Source organism: Mirounga angustirostris, unplaced genomic scaffold (assembly GCF_029215605.1).
Source record: "Mirounga angustirostris isolate CCGP_5_RB_7025 unplaced genomic scaffold, mMirAng1.0.hap1 SCAF_9, whole genome shotgun sequence".
NCBI classification, from domain to species: domain Eukaryota; kingdom Metazoa; phylum Chordata; class Mammalia; order Carnivora; family Phocidae; genus Mirounga; species Mirounga angustirostris.
In genome coordinates, this window is record NW_026991717.1 from 136,360,620 (window position 1) to 136,382,063 (window position 21,444).

Below are 21,444 nucleotides of genomic sequence, written 5' to 3' on the forward strand. Positions count from 1 at the left end.
AAGCAACAGTTTGCTTTTGCCTTGGAAGAGCACACCTTCCTTTCCTAAGTTTGCAACCTGGTAGCTGATATGAACATGGATGTGTATTTGACCTGAGTCTATGGCTAGTCACTGGCAATCAATGATGACAGCCTCTGGCGGCTGGCTCCTGGAGGTGGAGCAATGTGAGAGGTGGACCTCATGATGTTTAGAAGGAGACAAGAGAGGGATGAACAGAAGGAGGAAAGCAACTTTTACTGAGTGGCTGAGGGGGCAAGAATTTTGCACACACTATCTCATTTAATCCCAACAACTACGAGCAGTTCTAGGCAAGGAAAGAGGCTCAGCGAGGTTAGTAATTTCTACAAGGTCACACAGCAATTAAGAGGCAGAAGGAGTTTCCAGACTTGGGTGTGCCTCATTCACAAAATCCATGCTGCTATCATATTACCACACTGCTTCTCTCTTTCTCTAAGGGCATTTGTCTTCACTTTCAGAAAGTGTGGAGTGGGAGAAAGGAGGAATGCTCATGCCCCCAGGAGTTTGAGAGTATCAGATCCAGTGTGCAATGTGGGAAGTGGAGCGAACAGGAGAGATGATCTGGAGAGAGGTTCTAATGAAGCAAGCACCCGGTACCCTGGAATTTATTCAAATCCACCAATCATAACATGCCCCATTATTTTATATGCCTCTGATAAAGATGAAATCACTACCAATTACAATTGGCATTGATTGTGAGACATATCCTGACTTTGGAGACGTTAAAGAGTAAAAAGCTTGCATGTTAGAATTGATACGAGATGTCCTTTATCAAGGCCAGCTCCTATCCTGTCTTGAAGTTCAACACAGGACACAACAACCATTTGAGGTATTCTAAGCACAAAGCAATTTAATGCAAGATTTTTATAAAATTGCTGAAGGGCTGGACTAGCAGAACTAGCTGGAACTCTGCAGAATTGTCTTGTTAGGGAAGCCACAGTCGAAGAGGGGAAGGAAAAGGAGGCTGCCATTGGGATTTGCAAGTTTAGATAAAGTTGTGAGAGTTCTAGCAAAGTCATGGTATATGCATGGGTAGGATACAGATTAAAATTGCCAAGGGAATGAGCGGAGCCCAGGATTCCAAATGCAGAGCATCAGTTGTCCTCTCCCCATGGGGTTAGGGGAGCATCACTTTCCAGCACCAACATGTGATGATACTGTCAGTTTTGCCAACCAGACACCCAAGCCTCAGGGTCCAGAGTTCTTATTGGGGCTCTACCACAAAGGCATGACTGATCGCCCACATGGCTGATCTCAGTCTCTAAACCCTCTGGAGTTTATATCTGACTGATACTGCATGACCCAAAGCACCTGCCATAAATTGTGTTGTTGGTTCTTCCAATGTGGTCCCACTCTAAATCATATTGTTGGACCATCTGGTGACCCAAGGCTCCCAGGCAACCAGAGACACTCCTATCAAGCGTGGCATTTCAAGGTCTTCGAGATCACCTCCCAGAAGCCGGGATGACGGTCAGAGCTCTTTTTGGGCAAGGTTAAATTCTTTACTACACATAACAACTGTACTTGTCACCCAGGGATCAAGAAGCTGCTCCTTCCACCAGAGCCACTGCCTTCTGACACTTATGGAATAAGACATACGGGATTGGAATATGGTGGCAAAAAACTTCCAAGGCTCCAAGTCTGTGTTGATGCCTCACTTCCACCCTCCAAATCTTCCTGAGGAGTCTCACCTGGTGGAGCCTAATATACATTTAGAGCCCTAAGTACTTAGGGGGTCTGGGAAATGCAGGTTTTACCTTCGCAGCCTCTGCAGTAGGAAAGGGCAGTAGAAGATGGTAGAAATGTGTGCTGAGTGTCAGTAGACCTATCTGTCACTCCTACTGAGTAGGAAGAGAGCAATGCATCTACCGGTGTCCTCCGCTGAGAGCTGGTGAGCCAGCACACGGAGAAACAGGACAGTCGTTCTTGGAGGTGCACACATTAAATTTTCCTGTACCATTAATCTCTCAAAACTTGGGGAAGACAAATAACTATGGCATCTTGAAAACCGGCTCAGGAGATAGAAACACACGAAATGATGAATGGTTGGTGCACTGCAGGGGGAGGGGTTAAACATTCAGTCTTCTGCGTTGGTTGAAACCTTGGCTTAAAGTCCAGCTGCATCACTTCCTAGCTGTGTGACCGTGAGCCAGTTACTTACCTTCTCTGAGCTTTAGTTTCCTTATCTCTGCAGTGGGGGAAGGGGTAGTAATAGCAACCTCCAAGGGCTATTGTGAAGATTTCTTGAAATTTGGCTGGGAAAGTATTAGCACAATTCCTGGAAAATGCTTAAAACAATGAATGGAAGCTGTTATCCTCACCGTCACCTCCATCATCATCATCATCATCATCATCATCATCATCATCAGGATAAAGAAAAAGAGGAGAAGGAAACAGTTTCCTAGGCCTTTAAAACCCCCTTCATCCACTTCTGACCTCAGAATAATCTGTAACCATCAATTATTGTGTCATTAAATCTAAAAGGACCTGTTTCTACTATCATGGAAGTCACCAGATTAGTTCAGTAGAGTAACTAGGTCAATGTTTGTCACCTTGTCTATGAAGCTTGGCAGGAACAACCTGCTCTTTTTTCTGCATTCTCACTGCACAGAGTCTGTGTGCCACCAGTTAGTCCTTACATCCTTTTCCAACATCAGCAGCTGTAACTGATATCAGGATGGCTATAGAATCAGCTCTATTGGTCACCAGCCCTGACCTTGAACAAATCAGTTCCTTTCTCTGGGGCTTTGTCTCCCCACCTGGACACTGGGGATCATATTATTCACTTCTCAGGGTTACCGGGAGTAGTTTTTCCAGCACATAATACATGCTCATAAAAATTCACAGCTCCTAGAATTTGTAGACATGGCTGGCTTTCCCACTGGATTATAAATTTCTTAAGGACACTGTGCCTGGCATATGGTAGATGCTCAAAAGTCCTTGCTAAAATGGCAAGAATGGCTCTGGGCATCTGGGATGAAAAGAGGCATTGAAACCAGGGGCAGGGGACTCAGAAGACCCTCATACACATTCCACTCTTCCCTCCTTTTCCTTTTCCTTCCTCCCAGGAGGTAATGTTTCCTGGGATTGTTGTTAGGTTGCCTATACTGACTAATGACACCCTAGCAGCTTCGTTCCAGGTAGATCAAAGCCCTTTCAAAGCCTTGGGGAAGGCAGAGAACTGGTTGGCCCAGGATGATTATTCCTATTCTATGGATGAAAGAAACAGGGACCAGGACTCAGGAACAGATTCATAAGCAGAACCAGGGACTGTTGGGCAGCCTGCCAGGGCAATGTTGCCTCTTGGTGACTATCATATTTGTTTGGACTTCCCAGACCTTTTCCAGCATGGGCTAGCCAATACCAACATTCTCTCTCTCCGTCAAAGTGCCCTGTTCTATTGTTACCTTTCTGTGCCTTTGTACTAGGGTTATAAGAGTTGGCCGGGCTCCTGGAATAAAAAAGGGCAATCTGGGGCCTGGCTATCTGGCAAATCAATACAGATCCCATGCATAGATTTTTGGCTGGTCTGCCTTTGCTAGGAAGCTGGAAAATTTTTATTCATTGAGCTGAACCCACTTATGGGTCACCCTGCTTTATCTATGATGATCTGTTAGCTAGGAATCCCATTAGCTGACTATGACAGCCTTGTGCACAAATCTCTATTCCTGCATTGAAAATATCTCTTTATTAGAAGTTTCCTAATGTACTGGGGCTGTGCATAAAGAGGCAGTGAAAGCAGTACTTTGTAGGTTCAGGGGTCCTGGAATAATTTAAAGTCTTTGAGATATTTCTCCCCCTTTAAGAACTGAAATAATGTATGTGAAAAAGCACAGTGTCTAACCCATGGTAGAGGCTCCTTAAACATTAGTTAAATCAGAATCTCCAGAGTCCCCAGAGGTTAGCTCATACCCTGGCTGAGAGTAAGTGCTCAGTAAACATTTGTTTGGACTGTAGATGTTTTTGCATAGATAACAGGGTTATATTCATGGACCTTTCCTCTCTAGTTCAATTCTTAAGTTCTAAAACCCATCCATAGCAAGTTCTCACTGGTCAACTTTCTGCACAACCCTGATCTTGATACCAAGCTATCAACTCATCAAAATTCATTGATGTCCCAGGGTTGTATCCCCATCTACAGGGGTGTATCCCAGGGGTGTCTCCCCATCTACAGCATTTCAGACACACTGTCTCCATGAAGGCAGCTTGGACTGGTCTCCTGCCATGCTCTGCACTGGTAGGACATTCTCAGCATATGTGGGTGGTGTTGGAGGTGTTAGCAACTGCCTGGGAACTTAACTGCACTTAAGTAGCATTTAACAGTAAGCCATCCAACTGAGGGTGACATAACCACGAGCTCCAGAATAAATATGTTCCATTCTCACCTTGGAATACTCCATGCACTGCTGCTGGCTTAATTGTGCTTTAAGGCCAGCCAATTGTGAACCCAGCGTGGAAGCAGGGACATTTCTTCCATATGCGTTTGTTGAGGTTAGGGGAACATGGTCACAATGTGAAAGATAAGTCCTGTTCCAAGTCTTCTTAGCACATGAGTCCATGCGCGTGTGTACGTGTGTGTGTGTGTATATGTATGTGTAGAGTGTCTTTTTCTCAATGGATTCTAGACACATTGTCTTGCTGGGGAATTCCACACCCATGAGATGTGTGAATCTTGAGACCTCTTTGCTGACAAATACTCATTGAGTGCTCACCTTGTGCATGTGTTTCCTTTGGGGTCTCAACAGAAAGCAGATGACACATTTGAGATAAGATGATCTGAGGAGGGTTTATTTGCAAGGAGACTATTAACAAAAGTGTGGGTGTGGGAACCACAGGAGTGGAACAATAGCTTGTGGCTCAGAGTAGTTGTGGTATTTGTCTGCAGATCTGAGGCACAAAGGGAGGTAGCTGTCACTGTAAGCTGGAGGGGAGGGCCAGGGAGCCACTGCTCCTTCAGCTGAGGGACCAGCCAACTGGAGGTGACCTTGCCAACAACACCTATCCTCATCAATGACCCTTCTCACTAATATCCTTCTGCCTATGGATTTGGTGATTTTGAGCTAGAACATTGTTCCAGTCCGCAGTAAGCTTACAGCTGCATGGCTGATGGAGGTTTAGACAATTTATTGTAAATACAAAGGAAACCATGGCATAAGATAATAGATGAGATGCCACGGAAGGTTAGGTAGACATTGAAGTAGGCTTTGAAACAGTTAGGATTTAGATGTATGACAATCGTTGGGTAGAATAATATTAATATTATCTACTATTTATTGAGCACCTACTATGTGCAAAGCACTGTCTATAGATCATCTCATTTAATCCTGACCGAAACAGGAAAGCAAGACTCACAGGAGTTAAGTAACTTTCCTTAGGTCACAAAGCTACAAAGTGAAAGAGCTTAGGGTTTGCATTGCGGGCTGTTCGATTCCAGACCCAGGCCGTAGTGCACTGAACCAAGCTGCTGGGGGACGAGCCTTCCAGGGTGGTGGAGCAGAAGGTGGGAAAACGCGAGCGCAAGTAGGCAGAGGAGACCCTTAGCCCACGGGACTATAGGGCTTCTACTACATCCAACCCTTTGCCAACACACTTAATTTAATAAATCAAACTACTGCGAACACTGGCAATACTTATTTCGGTTCCAACATCACCGGAGGGTACAGTATCTCATCAAGACTGACTCGCAGGCAGTAAACCACACTTCCCGGAAGCTCAGGCGGGCGGAGGGACCCGGATCATTTTGAGCCCGGGAAAGACTCCATTTCCCAGCATGCAGCGGGAGCGCCGGCCCACAACTCCCGGCATGCGTGGGGAGGCGGTGCGGGCTGGCGCGGGCTCCGCCCCGCTCCGCGGCTGCCCCGCCTCTCCCGCTCGCCCTCGGCCAATCGGAAGGCTCTATATTGCAGTGTGTGACGGGGCCGACGCCGCCGTGGAGTTGCAAGTCGGCGAAAGCGGCGGGAAGTTCGTACAGTGCAGAAGGCGGCGCGTCTCCGGCTCGCGGTAGGGAGGCCGCGGGCGGCGCGGTGCGAGGGCGCGGGCGCCGAGCGGTGACCGCGGAGGGGCGGCCGGGGGCTGGGCCGGCGCTGGCGCCGGGCGGCCGGGCGGCCGTGACCTCGGGCGGCGCCGCGCGGGCGTCCCTTCCTGCAGGTTCCCCTCGGGCCCAGCAGCGGCCCCGGCTTCCTGCACCTGCCCCGCCCCCCTCCTCCGGCCTAGCTGCTCGTTCTCGCGCGCTCAGACCTGCCTCGCGTCCTGGGCCCTCGGGGCCCAGTCTCAGGGCCGGGGGCCGGGTGCCAGCAGGGACCGACGAGGTTCCTCCGGCATCTTGAAGTTCACATTCGGGAGGGGAAACGCCGAATAGAAGCAAATGCTACAGTTTGCAGACCCCGAGAAGCTCCCTTGAAAGCGGGACAGGCGATCGTAGGCCAGAGTGATGGGGGTGAGGAAGGGCATCCCAGAGGGGGTGACGTTTGACTTGAGAGCTGAGAGCGGAGAGGGAGCCTGCCCCCCTGAGGATAGCGTTCCGGGCCCGGGAACTTAGGGTGGGGGACTGTCCCCTTACCAGCCTGTCTGTCCGGGGAAGGCCAGGAAAGAGCTTGCCCCGGAGGGCGTGGTGCAAGGCGGTGGAGCTCCGTGAGTCGTTTATACCGTAAGGGATTTCGTGTGCCTTCTGTCTCCCTCCCTGGCTGACTCGGTGGCACCCTTTACTGATGCAGCTGTATCTGAGGGCAACACATAGTTTTTCCTACTGCCGAAGTAGTTTTTGGTTCTGGGCTCAAAGCTCTTAGGTGATGCAGTTAAAATCGACGGACAGCACCAGGGGCGTTGGGCTGAGAGGCAGACACTAGGTTCCTGTGGATGTGGAGGCCATCCATTTTTCTAACTTCTTTTTTGTCAAGTCACTCATTTTTGGTTTTTTTTGTATCGTCTCTTCCCTTTCCCTCCCCCGTCTTTTTTTCTTGGAACAACTTGGAAATACCAGTTTTGCTGTTGGGGTGGCGGTTTTAGGGAGCTGTGGACGAGCCTCATTAATCCTCCCTCCCTCCCTCCCACCCTTCCCTTCCCTTCCCTTCCCTTCCCTTCCCTTCTTCCTTCCCTTCCCCTTTTCCTTCCCTTCCCCTTTTCCTTCCCTTCCCCTTTTCCTTCCCTTCCCCTTTTCCTTCCCTTCCCCTTTTCCTTCCCTTCCCCTTTTCCTTCCTTCCTTCCTTCCTTCCTTCCTTCCTTCCTCCCTCCCTCCCTCCCTCCCTCCCTCCCTCCCTCCCTCCCTTCCTTCCTAAACTGCCTATCTTTTGAGTCTGAATTCACAAGAGGGAAAAAATGTCACTATTTTTCAGAGTTCAGACTCAAAACACCTTTTTATCATATGCTGAGCATCTCTTTGGGGAGAATGTAATCTACAGTTTTAAAGCGATTTCAGAGGGAAGCTAGGGTTCTTTATATAATCATTTTATTTAGATTATGCTGTTCAAAATGGCATGTAGTAATTGGAATTAAATTTCTGGATAGATAAGGTTATGTTCATCTACCCATAGAAGGAATGTGACTTAAGTAGTCACCTAATAATAGCTTTCTCTGCTGAAGCGATCACAGATGGTTATTCTCTGTGCATCTCAACATTGCTGATCCGATTCTGTTTTAATACAGTAAGACAACTTGAATTTAATAACAAAAAACTTGTGTGAAGTAAATTTAGTGCTAGTATCTGGTACAGATACTAGGTTTATAGTGTAGTGGCTTCTCGTTTCGTACTGCAAAAATTATGAGAGGTTATTTGTTAAACAAATGGGATAATGGAGTAATGTGTCAAGCATAGAACCTGGCATAGAATAAGTTACTAAGTGCCCAGGAAATGGTTCTGTGGAAGGCTTAGGCTAAGTTTTATTCCAGGATGCAAGTGTATATTTAAAACCAGCAGTACATTCCAAATGTTGACAGACCCTAAAATTTCTTAAATAGGCCACTTTTTTTTTTTTTTGTATTTGAGAACTAATGTGAAATAATTATGTAAGTGAATGTCTTAGATGTCTAGAAAAGAAAAAATAAGAGTTTATTTTGATAACTGTATATTTTTGCCTTAAAGTCATCCCTAATAAGATACGGTGTACCATGAATAGAATTTTGAATTGAAAAATAAAATTTTGAAAGGATTTTTGATATGAAAAATAAAACTTACTGGAAGCTTTAAAATTTACCTTATATCAAATGAAGGATGAGTCCTGAATTTATGCAAATGTGCAAATGCTGATAACACCATATATCAGGCAGTGAACCTAATGGGAATTAAGTGCTGCCTCTGTGTATGTGGGTGAGGCTTTCATGCAAATTGGTTTTGGTGGGTTATGAGAATGGATTGGTACCCGTATAGGACTGGAGAGTATTTTTTGGACTGGTAGGATATTTTCCACGCTTGCTGAGGTTATTTTTCAGAGTGAGCAGAAATAGACTCATTTATTCACCAGATGTCATGTGCCTGCCTACTGTATGTCACGACCTGGGCTAGCTGGGTATAGTCTCTTCTTGCCATTGGAGTGTTGTGTTTAAACACGTTTTCTTTGTTTTAAATTAATAGAAGTCATTCTTTTTGATTTCAGTTGTCTAGCATCCAGCACACAACAAGTCAATATATGTATAGGACACATTTGAAAAACTACACCGTTATTGATAAATTTAGAAAATTCGGAATTTTTAACTTTCTTTTTTTTCTTTTAAGATTCCATTTATTTATTCATGAGAGACCGAGAGAGAGAGGCAGAGGCAGAGGGAGAAGCAGGCTCCCCGCAGAGCAGGGAGCCCGACGCGGGACTCGATCCCAGGACCCTGGGATCATGGCCTGAGCCGAAGACAGATGCTTAACCGACTGAGCCACCCAGGCGTCCCTAGAAAATTCGGAATTTTTAATAAGGATATAATATTAGTTTAGAAAGATGACCGAACCTGACAAAGCACTTAGCTAGGATATGTTTGTATTCTAGAATACGTTTGGCCCCTTGACTGAAACTCCTGTGAATATGTTCCCCCTTGGCATTGTAAATGTGAGAAGAGGGCTGTGCCCTTTAATTTTTCCCCAACTTGGTTCCTGAATGCTGTTTAGTTAGCACTGAGGTTGCTATTTTGAAGTAATTTCATGCACTTCCCCAATTCCTCCTGCCCCAGCTCTCCCAGTGTAGTCTGTCATCTCTGCACTCAAACCAAGCACAGTCTACTACTCTTCTTCTGGATGACATGGGCAACCCTTTTGAAAAGGAACACTCTAGAGAGCCTAGAGAGGGATGAGGTGTGCCCTTCCCTCCCAGTAAGAGTTAGATTTTTAATATTCATCAGTAAATACTAATGACAAGAAACTACTTAGTAGTAGCATTCTCCAGTAAATTTATTAAGAAATTTGTTAGTCACAGCATCTTTGTCAACTTGGAAAAACACAGTGTGAATTATATTGTTTCTTTAGTCTTTATATAGATACATGGACTTTGATGGTTCTTTGCAGTAATTCCTGCCTCTCCATGGGTTTCTGGCCCATTGGATGGGAACCAGTACTCTAGGATTTAAAAATTAAGATAGACACTGTTAACACTGGCTAATATTTAGGGGGAATATTAAATATACGCACATACTAAGATATTTACCAATAAAGCCGCATACCTTAAGTGGGATGATGTAGTAGGTGGAGTCATATAATTAAATTGCAAGGTTATTAGCTGGGAGATTTAAGAGCGTTCTGTCCTCTACCTTTTAAACAAATAGCATATTTTATTGGAATGAAACATTTGTCTTAGGACCTCACTAGCTAGTTGGTCCCACAAGGGACCTAAGAACTGGAAAGTCGTTAGGAGCAAGGACAGCGGCACCCCCTGCCTCCCACTCTTTGGGGGGAGCTAGAGTTCTTTCTGTGCATTTATCTCATCTCTTTGTAGACTGGCTGGCTTGCTGCTGTTTGCCCGAGGATGTCTGCTCCACAGCTAGCTCCTTGTTTTAAGAACCCAAAAGAGATTCCATTATCCATCTTTGTCGTTTATATTTAAAATTAAAAAAAATCACGAGGTTAGAAATTTTACAGCTAACTACAGCTTTATTTCAGATTAATTGCTTTTCTCCAGTTGTGTTACCAAGTAACAGCTGAACAAGTGCCATTGTTTGATGATACTATGTGTAAATGCATTGTGAACACATTTCACAATACTAAGAGTTGGAAAGTGCTGTTAAACCTTCAGTCTTCATAGGCTATGGCTGGAAGACATAGAAACAAACTTGTACTGTTTCTGTTGGCAGTATTGCCTTTTTTTCACTTCTTATTGCAGTTTATAATATGGCAACAGAGCTAGCAACAAAGGGATTATATCTAAGTATACATTTTTTGTTAAAGGTAGTAAGGAAAAGTCTATTATTTGGGAATCAAGATAAAAGTTTTAAAAAATTCATTTTTTTTTTTTTTAGCAAGCTAAGCTCAGGTTATAACATTTTAGAGGTTTAATCTTACTGGTTTTTCAGGCCCTTAGAAAATATTTTAGAAATTGTGACTTTTTTTTTTTAAAAGATTTTATTTATTTATTTGTGAGAGAGAGAATGAGAGAGAGCACATGAGAGGGGGGAGGGTCAGAGGGAGAAGCAGACTCCCTGCCGAGCAGGGAGCCCGATGCGGGACTCGATCCAGGGACTCCAGGATCATGACCTGAGCCGAAGGCAGTCGCTTAACCAACTGAGCCACCCAGGCACCCTTTTTTTTTTTTTTTTTTTTAAAGATTTTATTTATTTATTTGACGAGAGAGAGAGGGAGAGCACAAGCAGGAGGAGCGGCAGGCAGAGGGAGAGGGAGAAGCAGGCTTCCTGATGAGCAGGGAGCCCGATGCGGGACTCGATCCCAGGACCCTGGGATCATGACCTGAGCCGAAAGCAGTCGCTTAACCAACTGAGCCACCCAGGCGCCCAGAAATTGTGACTTTCAAACTTACATTACCTCTCATGCTGCTGGTGGGAATGTAAAACAGTATAGCCACACTCTGGAAATGAGTTTGGGAGTTTCTTAAGAAGCTAAACATATACTTAACAATTGTACTCTTGGGTATTTATCCTAGAGAAATGAAAACTTACTCACAGGAAGACCTGTACATGAATGTTCACAGTAGCTTTTTTTATAATAGCCAAAACCCGAAAACAACTCCACCTGTCCTTCACTGGGTAAATGGTTAAATAAAATGTGGTCTAGCCATATAATGGGACACCCGCTCATAATAAAAAAAAGGCACAGTATTGTCGACATGCGACAGTTTGGGCGGAGCTTAACGGGCATTGTACTGAGTGCAAAAAGCCAACCTCAAAAGGGTGTGTGACTGTATCATTTGTTTATATAGTATTCTTGAAGTGACAAAATTGTAGAAATGGAGAACAGATCAGTTCCTGTGGGGTTGGGGCTGGGGGTGGTGGTGGGTTAACTCTGAAGAGGTAGCACAAAGGAGTTTCTGTGTAGTAATGGTTCTGTATCCTGATTGTTGTGATGGTTACACAAATCATTACATGGTGAACTGTCTTAGGACTATACTTAACACTCATAAAAAGGATGTAAAAACTGAAATTCGAGTAAGTAGTTTAGTTACCAATACTGTATCAATGACAATTTCCTGGTTTTGCCGGTAGTAGTGTGCTTGTCCAGCGTATGGCTCAACCACATTTTATTTAACCGTTAACCCACTGAAGGAGCTGTGGATTTTTTCTAGTCTTTGGCTATTACACATAAAGCTGCTATGAACATTCACGTTCGGGTTTCTTTCTTTTTCTTAATTTATTTGAATATAGTTGCTACAATGTTACATTAGTTTCAGGTGCGCAAAAGTGACTGGACACATGTATGCATTCTGCTACCTGCACCACAAGTATGTAGCTGCCATCTGTCAGGATATATCGCTGTTAGGTTATTAACTATATTCCTTACATTGTGCTATTCCTGTGACTCATTCGTTCCATAACTAGAAGCCTGTGTTCATGTACAGGTTTTAGTGTGAATATGTTTTTATTCTTATAGGATAAATGCCTAGGAGTGCGAACGTTGGGTTGTGGGGTAAGTGAATGTTTAACTTAAGAAACTGCCAAATGTCTCCACTGTAGCTGTACCATTTTACAGTCCTATCATCACTCTATGAGAGATGCAGCTTCATCACATTCTCGCCGGCATTTGGGGTTGGCAGTATTTTTTATGTTAGCCATGATAATAGGTGTGCAGTAGTATCTCATCATGGCTTTAATTTGCATTTCCCTAATGCCTAATGATGTTGAACATCTATCTTTTTTGGTATGTCTATCTTTTTTGTGACTCGTCTGTTCATATCTTTTGCCCATTTTGTGATTGGATTTGTTTGTTTTCTTACTGTTGATTTTAGAGTGTCCTTTGTATATCCTGAATACAAGTGGTTTGCCAGATAAGTGATTTGTAAATATATGCTCTCAGTCTGTGGCTTGTCTTTTCGTCTGTTATACTGTCTTTTGTAGTCCAAAAGTTTTTAATTGATGAAGTCCAGCTTATTGATATGTGGGTTGTGTTTTTGGCATCATGCATGTGTCAGAATTCTTTTATCTAATCCTAGGTCAGAAAGATATTTATAATTTGATGCCTTACATTTAGATCTATGATCCATTTTGGGTTAATTTTTGCACAGGATATGAGGTTTAGGTCTTCGGTCTTTGTTTTTCTTTTCCTTCTGCCTATGGATGTCCAACTGTTCCAAAACCATTAGTTGAAAAAACTACCCTTGCTTCATTGAATCATATTTTACTTTTTTTTTTTTTTAAAGATTTTATTTATTTATTCATGAGAGACAGAGAGAGAGACAGAGGCAGAGGGAGAAGCAGGCTCCCCGCAGAGCGGGGAGCCCGATGCGGGACTCGATCCCAGGACCCTGGGATCATGACCTGAGCCGAAGGCAGACGCTTAACCGACTGAGCCACCCAGGCGTCCCTCATATTTTACTTTTATTAAAAAAAAATCAACTGGCCATACACGGTAAACGTCATACCAAAATGAAGTGAGTGTGCAGTGAAGTATGAAAATTAATACAGATTTATGAAAGTACGACATGGCTTGAGTCTTAAGTATGTACTGATTTGAGAGGGGTGGGAAAACATTTTAGAGAATAGCATGAGCAAAGACAAGTCCTAGAAAAAATAAGAACTGGCTCTCTTAGGGAGCAGGTAAGTGAAGGGGAGGAGGAAGAGGAAAGATAGTTGCTTCATGAGTATAACCATTGGCTAGATTATAGAGTCTCTAATTGGTTTCATTTGCTCCTGCAGTTCTTGAGCAGGAAAATGACCCAGTAGAAATGGGCATTCGTAGAGGTTGTTGTAAGCCCTGTGTGGCGATAACAGGTTCACAAGGAAGAACAGGGTATAACCATAGCCCTTGACTTAGCGCTTTGTGTCAGGATGTCTACTGGAAAGCTCGAAAAGTGGTGTAATGTCGGTATTAAGTCCCTAGTATTTTCTAGAAGAATCATGGTAGATTTCAGACTTTTGCCACTGTCTTTGGCAAAGAGAACTCTGCTGCACTTCCAAACTCTTTCAAATTAATACTACTTTCGGTACATTTTACATGTGGGAAGAAGAGTAGTTTCTATTGACTCATTGTTGACATGGTTGACATTTCTTCTCAAGCCTGAAGGTCCTCGAGGTGAGCAACTTAAACGGTGAAAGCATAAAGAGTTAAGAAATTAGTCTGATGAGGAAAGCTAATGGCACCGCCTTTATTTAATCACGGCAGAGAAGAGTCTCGGGTTATTCAGTCAGTGTGTCCTGCCGCTTGTGTATGAAGAACTCTACAGAGAATGAGGGCCAGCAGTCTTTCTAAATTACTGAGGCCTAAACAAGGACACATGTTCCAAATTGCAGCATTTGGGATGAGCCTTAGGTCAGAATCTGGAAGAATTTCCAGACAATAATAACATTGGATATTTCACGCAAGCAATCCGAAAGATCCTTAAGGCCAAAATAGGAACCTCCATGTACTTTGGGAACATTTTGCTTTAGTCAGGGGGATGTGACAGGGACAGGTCTTGAGTCCTCATTTGTTAATTTTGTGACCCAAATTACTCAGTTTTTGTTTCTTAGCACTCGTTTCATTTCTTGATTTCTTTCTCTGAACAAATTATACTTTTTTTCTCCCTATTCATCTGTGGGAATCTCTTGGTTTCTGCTTTCTTGCATTTAAAAGATTATCTTGGATATTGATTGGACTTCTGTCATTTAAAAAATAATCACCCAACAAATAGAACTTAATCTCAGGCAGACTGCTAAATATCAATGCATTTCTGCTTTCTTACTTAGAACATGGAAAAGCATGTCATCCCATTTTTGAAAACAATGATGACTTCTTGAGCAAGGATTTACTGCCTAAGAGATCACCGTGACGTGTGTTCATGAAAGATTGGCAGTGTGAAAAGCTTTAGCGCGACTGCTTGTCTTCAAAGTACCTTTCCTGTTTGATTTAATTTCTTTAGTCTGATTCTTTTCTACCAGCCTAGATCTTTTTCCCACTGAAATGTTGAGATTGACCAAGAATGTTTCTTTTGTGATTGCAACCCTTCAGTATTACCACAGAGATTTTTTTTTTCTACGCAGAAGAGCAAGCTCTTACAGTGCTATGCAAGCTGCCCATTTAAAACTATCATTGCTTGGCACCTATGCCCTAGTGACAGTTTGACCAACATGTGAGCAGGCACACTGCCATCCTGACAGATGGGCGGGAGTATAGGCAGCCAAGAAACCATGTATCTGCATCTAGTGTATTTGTTAAGGGCAGGATTCCCAGTCGGGGATGTTCAAACGTCTGTCCATCCTGAGCTTTCACGCCTATGGATAAAGGGATGTCATCATTAATTTCAGCTTCTGACTGAGATTCCGTGGGTATATAAGAGCTTCTTGGCTCTTACAGAAGTAGGCAATTGGGGACAATCAGGATAATTGTTCTCTCCATCACAGGACTACTTCAAATAATCCTTTCCTCTTTCTTCTAGCCAGCTAGGTTTGCAGTGAGTACAAACCTGTCCAGACATTGTCCCTGTCTATACTTCTAGAATATGTGCTGCTTCACTTGTTTTCCAGAGCACAAAAGCCTTGGAAGTCATTTAATGTTTGTGCTTTGGACAGCGATGTATGTGATTGAAGTCAGGTAGATCTGGGTTCAAATGTTAACCCCTGTATGACATTACGGCCACCTGATTTTACCATCAAACCAGAGTAAAATAATATCTATCTCAGGGTGGCTGTGAGAATGAACTGTGAGATGTGTGTCTGAATTACTTGGTATAATGTCTGGCCCACAGTAAGTGTTCATCATTACTACCATCGTTGTTGCTTTAACATACCTGAGGGTATTTTTCTCTGGAGAATTATTTGAAACAGGAAATCGTCTTTCAGCTCATCCCCCACCATTTTTGAAAGTCATGTACTGAATATTAGCACGTTGTCTGGTCTATAATGGAATGCTTCCAATGACAGGGAACTCACTACCTCTAGAGCAGGTTTTTCACCCATGGCACTAGTGACATTTTAGATGGGTCATTCTTAGTTGGGGCAGGGGGTTCTTTGAATTCTACGATGTTTAGCAGCATCCCTGGCCATGGGGACAAAATCATCCCAGATTGAGAATCACTGTTCTAGAGACAGCCGATCCTGTTTTTAATCAAGTTAGCAAGCTTTTTCTTATATTGAGTGGAAGTCTTCTTTATTGTTTCTCCTACCCAATTCTGTCTTTTGGAGACACTTAGAACAAGTGGTGCTCTGTTCTGTATAACGTCTTTTCAAATACCTGAAGATGATCATCAAGTTTTCTCAATCTTCTTGAGTTGAGACATCTCCAGTTCATTAGCTGTTCCTTACAAGGCATGATTTCATGTCATTTCACCACATTGATGGCTTTCTTTTGATTTAATTCCATTTTTAAACTGTAGTGCTTAGAATTGAATGCAGTACTCTAGGGCTGGTTTAATTAGTAAAAAATAGAGTCGCATCTCTTGTTTAGCATTTTCCTTCTATTAGTGTAGGGAAGAATAATACCTTTCTTCTACATACTTTGTTCTTATTATCAGCTATATAATAGCTTTGATGACCACATCATACATCAAACTTGGGTGATGTTGAGTAGATATGTCTAAGCTGTATCTTCTTCATCCTGTTCTCAGGCATTAGTTTTGGGGTCCAACATGGGAGCTTATGTGTATCCTATTAAATTTTTTTTTTATTGGATTTAGCTAACTGCAGTATTAATTCTTGGTTGACTTGGAAGTTTCTTTTAAAAGAAGTAGGTGATGATGCCGTCAACTGAGATTGAAAATACAGGAGCAAGGGCTGTGTGTTTGCATGTGTGTGCATGTGCGCATGGAGATTGAAAAGGGGATTAAGATGGAAGCCTGGGGAACCCCGATATTAAGAGGCATTTACGAGAAAGGAAGGAAGAAAGGATACCAAGGGAGGGGTGGGCAGAAGGTAGAATGAAAATGAGAGGACTGTCTTGGAGGCTGGAGTGACTGTATGAAGTACTGTGGCTTGAATACAAAATGAATAGGACGTGGTCTGCTTTCTCTGCACATATGTATTTGCCCTGTCATTTAACTGTTCAGTTAATGGTACTACCTAGTCAGTTATGCCTGGAAAATTAGTCGTCCTCAGTTCTTCACACTCTTGCATCCATTTGAATTACCAAATTTTTTTTTCTGAAGTGTAATACACATACTGGAAAAAGAGCACAACTATTAAGGATCTAGCTCAGCAATTTTTTTTTAAACAAAGTGAACACACTGAAATCACCACCACCCAGAGCAAGACATTCACTATTCTAGCACTCCAGATGCCCCTACTGTGCCTCTTTCCAGTAATTACTCCCACCCGAGGTTACAACTAGGCTGACTTCTATTGTTATAGCTTAGTTTTGCCCACTAAGTAGAATTTTACCATATCTAATCCTTCTTACTAAGCTTCTTTTATGCAGCATTGTGTCTGAGTTTCATCTTTGCTGCATGTAGTTTGTTGTTTTTTTGTAGCTTTGTTTTTCTGGTTATCTGTTACTGCATAACACACCACTCCAAACTTAGTGGGGGAGAACAGCAACCATTGTATTGTCTCATGGATTCTGTGGGTTAGGAATTTGGTGGGCATAGCTTGTCTATGCTCTCTACGGTGGTTGTGGTCTAGAATCATTTAGAGGTTCCTTCATTCACATGCATGGTGCCTTGGCTGGGATGTCTCAAAGACGAGGATCATCTGGGATTGTTGGCCACAGCAGCTGCATGTAGAATTCTCCACCAGGCCTTGGGTTTTCACAGCATGTCGGCTGGGTTCCCAGAGGAAGCTTCCTGAGAGTGACTTATCCTTGAACGTCATATAATGTCACTCTGCTATACTATTGGTTGAAATAGATACAAGAGGATTCAAGAGGAGGGAACATAGACCTCATGTCTTTCTGAGAGAGGTGTCAGAATTTGTGGCCATTTCTAAAAGTCATCACAAATTATATACCACAATTTATCCACTGTATTGCAGATGAATTTGAGTAGTGTCTACTTGGGAGCAGTTATGAATAATGCTGTTGTAATAATTCTTGTTCATATCTTTTGGTTCACGTATATATTCATTTTAGTTGGGTATATAAGAGTAATTTGCCATAGTGTGTATGTATCTTCAGCTTTGATGGATAGATATTGCTAGACAGTTTTCCAAAGTGGTTGTACCAATTTATACTCCAACTAACAGTGTATGTGAGATCTAGTTGCTCTGTAGTCTTGCCTCTGCTTGGTACTGTCATTTAAATATTTAGATTTTTTTTTTAAGATTTTATTTATTTATTTGACAGAGCAAGACACAGTGAAAGAGGGAACACAAGCTGGGGGAGTGGGAGAGGGAGAGGGAGAAGCAGGCTTCCCACCGAGCAGGAAGCCCGATGCGGGGATTATGACCGAGCGGAAGGCAGATGCTTAATCGACTGAGCCACCCAGGCACCCCTAGAATTTTTTTTTAACCATTCCGTATTTGTGTAGAAGATCTCAGTGTGATTTTAATTGGCATTTCCTTGATAAGTGATTTGAGCACCTTTTCATATACTTGTTAACCATTTGGTTATCCTGTGTTGCAGAGTGACTGTCAAGTCTTGCTCATTTTTGACAAATTGGGTTGTCATTTTCTTATTGAAGTTTTGGGGTTTGTATATATTCTGGATATGAATTCTGTGTTGAATATATGAATTGTAAAAATGTCTTCCCATCCTATGGCTTGCCATGTCACTCTTGTAACGTGTCTTTTGATGAACTAAAATTCTAAATTTTAATCAATTCCATCTTATCAGTCTTTGTGGTTAGTGCTTTTTATGACCTGTTTACTTTTGCTGCCCCACAGTCATGAAGATTTTTTTTTTTTTAATGTTATCTTCTACTGGCTTTATTATTTTACCTTTCGTATTTAGGTCTGAGTGTCCAGGAATTGATTTGTGTTTGTTGTGAGGTAGGGAGGTCAAGATCCTCTCCACACCCCCCCCCCCATTATGTTTATCCATAGGAGTAGTAGAAGGTAGCATTGGGTCAGGTGGACACGGCTGGAAGTTAGGGTTCCTATATTCCTAGCCTTAACCTAACCTTTCATGCACCTTCTGAACTTGGGCTTATTATTAAACCCTTCTGGCCTCAGCTTCATCTGTAAAAGGAAGGATTTGAATGAAATGTGTTCTGATTTTCATTCTAGCTCTGGTTTGTTAGATCATTCTATCTAGTTCTACAGTTTTATTTAGGCTTGTTAGACTCTCCTTAGATCTGAATTCTGTCTGATGTATTCATGATACCTCCCAGCTTTCTGCTATCACCAATTAGTGATGAGTATGCCATTTAGGTCTTCATCTAAGCTACTGATGAAACACAGCTTTTTTGATCACGTTGGCACGTCGCTGCCCGAACATGGTCTTCTGATCTTCTTGGTATTTTTTGTCCCCTGCCAGGAACTCATTATTCTGTTTTAGTAAGCCATGGTTCAGGACACCAGTTCAGTTTTTGAAAGCCTTTTGCATATACTATTCCTTATACTTGTCCCTTACTTTAGTTTCTACTTGAGCTTCTCTAAGAGTCACAGATACAGTGTAGAGTTTCATGAATCATCAGAAGTTGTTTGTGACCAGCGAGTTCATCTAGGCAGTCTCCCTCTGGAGCATCTTACATATGTGCTTCTGGAAAGCGGCGTACCTTTGAATACCAGGTTTACACACTATAATTGTGTCCTAAGTAGAGTAGTCAGGAACCACCTGGATGACAGAACAGGAAATCTGTTGTTTGCTGGTTCCTGTGTGTTCTTAGAGGCCTGCTTTGGGGTAACTTCTACCCTTCTTTCAGAAGGTAAAGTTTTGTTTCCATAAAACAGTATAACTCCAGTATAGCTATATTGTTCCTTCCTTTATTATCCTTGATACCACATTTTTCTTCTCATTAACTTCTTTAAACACCTTTATTGGGGATATAGGTTCACATACCCTACGATTCACTCATTTAAGGAGTATTGTTCAGTGGTTTTTAGCATCTCCCGGGGACTGCAACTATTGTCATAATCTACTTGTACAATATTTTCATCAACCTTAAAAGAAACCTGCCCATGAGCAGTCACTCCATTCTCTCCTCACCCCCCACAGCCCTAGGAAACTGTTAGTCTGCTTTTGTCTCTATAATGCCCATTTTGGAAATCTTACATAATTGGGAGTTGTATAATATAGGGTCTTTTGTAACTGGCTTCTTTCACCCAGTGTAACGTTTTCAGGCGCATCCATGTTGTAGCAGGTGCCGGTACTTGATTTCTTTTTCTTTTTTTTTTTTTAAAGATTTTTATTTTTATTTATTCATGAGAGACAGAGAGAGAGGCAGAGGGAGAAGCAGGCTCCCAAGGAGCAGGGAGCCCGATGTGGGACTCGATCCCAGGATCCCGGGATCATGACCCGAGCCGAAGGCAGACGCTCAACCATCTGAGCCACCCAGGTGCCCACTTGATTTCTTTTTATTGCTGGGTAATATCCTGTTGTACGGATAGGTGGCATTGGTTTATTCATTCATCCGCTGAAGGGCATTGGAGTTGTTTCGAGTTTTGACTATTATGAGTAGTACTGTCATGAACATTTATGTACAAGTTTTTGTGTGGTTGTATGTTTTCATTTCTCTTAAGTATGTACCTACCAGTAGACATGCTGTGTCATGAGGTAACTCCATGTTTAACTTTTTAAAGAACTGCCCAATTGTTTTCCAGAGTCGGCTGCACCATTTTACATTTCAGTAGCACTGTAGGTAGATTCAGATCTCCACATCCTCACCAGTACTTGTTATATTGTCTCTTTTTGTTTGTATCTTTGTGAGTGTGAAGTGGTATCTCACTGTGGTTTGGTTTTCATTTCCCTAATGATTACTGCTGTCAAGCACCTTTTTCTGTGCTGTTGGCCATTTGTACATCTGTTTTGGAGAAATGTCTGTTTAAATCCTTTGCCCATTTTTAAATTGGGTTGTCTTTTTATTATTGAGTTCATTAGCCTTTTAAAATTCAGTTTGATTTATTTTCAACTAGAAATATTCTTTTGCTTTGGTTTTCTTTCCTTTGTTTTTCTTTCATTTTGTTCAGGGACCATTCATTCTTTCTGTAGTAAGGGAGAGGGTTAAGGTGGTTTTCAAGCCTTTTGCATTCTCTTGGCAACAGCTTCCCTTGGCAACCTACATAATTGTGGAATACCTTAGACTGGAAAAATGTACATCTCCTGATTACTGCAATAGATCCTTTATAGTTCATACTGGTTCTATTTTTCTTCCAGTTTAATAAGTTTATATTTTATTTTATTTTTTCAGTTCAATAAGTTTATATATATATATATTTTTTTATAGTTCATACTGGTTCTAAAATGAACCATGCTTCTTTCTCTACAAATCAGTAGGTGAAACTCCTGGCTTAGACTTCAATCCAAGTTATTTTACAGGTGAGGAAAAAAGACCTGGAGAAGTTGGACCATGTCTAGGTTCACAGCAGGTAGACCTGGAGCATAGCTTTAATTCACTCCATTCTTAAGAAAAATCTGTTGGTTTCTCACGAGGTGACAGCTTCGTGTTAGACTTGGGATACCAGGGTTAGACAGGGTCCCTAACTTCCAGATTCTCACAAAATATGTCAAAAGAGAGTGACATATATGCAATTAATGGTAATACAGTGTCACGGTACTGGGAAATGTGGGCAAGGTTGTAGAGTCTAGTGCTCTTAACACCACTCAGTGCTGAAATTTGCACTTTCCTTTCCTTTAGATTTTTGAGTAGTTGATTTGTCTGGACCACTTAGTAAAGAATGGTAACAAGAGTGCCATCATTCAGATGCAGAGATTGCGGAAGAAACTGACCTTAGCATGTTTGGGGTTTTACACTGGAATCTGAAGATAGTCTCATCAAGTACAGTGTT

The 21,444-nt window shown here is 42.4% G+C and overlaps 1 protein-coding gene across 4 annotated transcripts in view; it reads left to right on the plus strand.

Annotated features, from left to right (window-relative positions):
• Positions 1-5,871: 5,871 nt before the first annotated feature.
• Positions 5,872-21,444, plus strand: part of VRK1 (VRK serine/threonine kinase 1) — an 83,381-nt gene continuing 67,808 nt past the window's right edge. For 2 of the 4 annotated variants that reach the window (XM_064571544.1, XM_064571546.1), the window contains exon 1: positions 5,872-6,018. The gene's annotated coding sequence lies outside the window, so the exon portion shown is untranslated. Of the gene's footprint in view, positions 6,019-6,141; positions 6,455-21,444 lie in introns of those variants that run through there. The other 2 variants (XM_045901497.3, XM_064571545.1) reach the window with 2 other exon arrangements.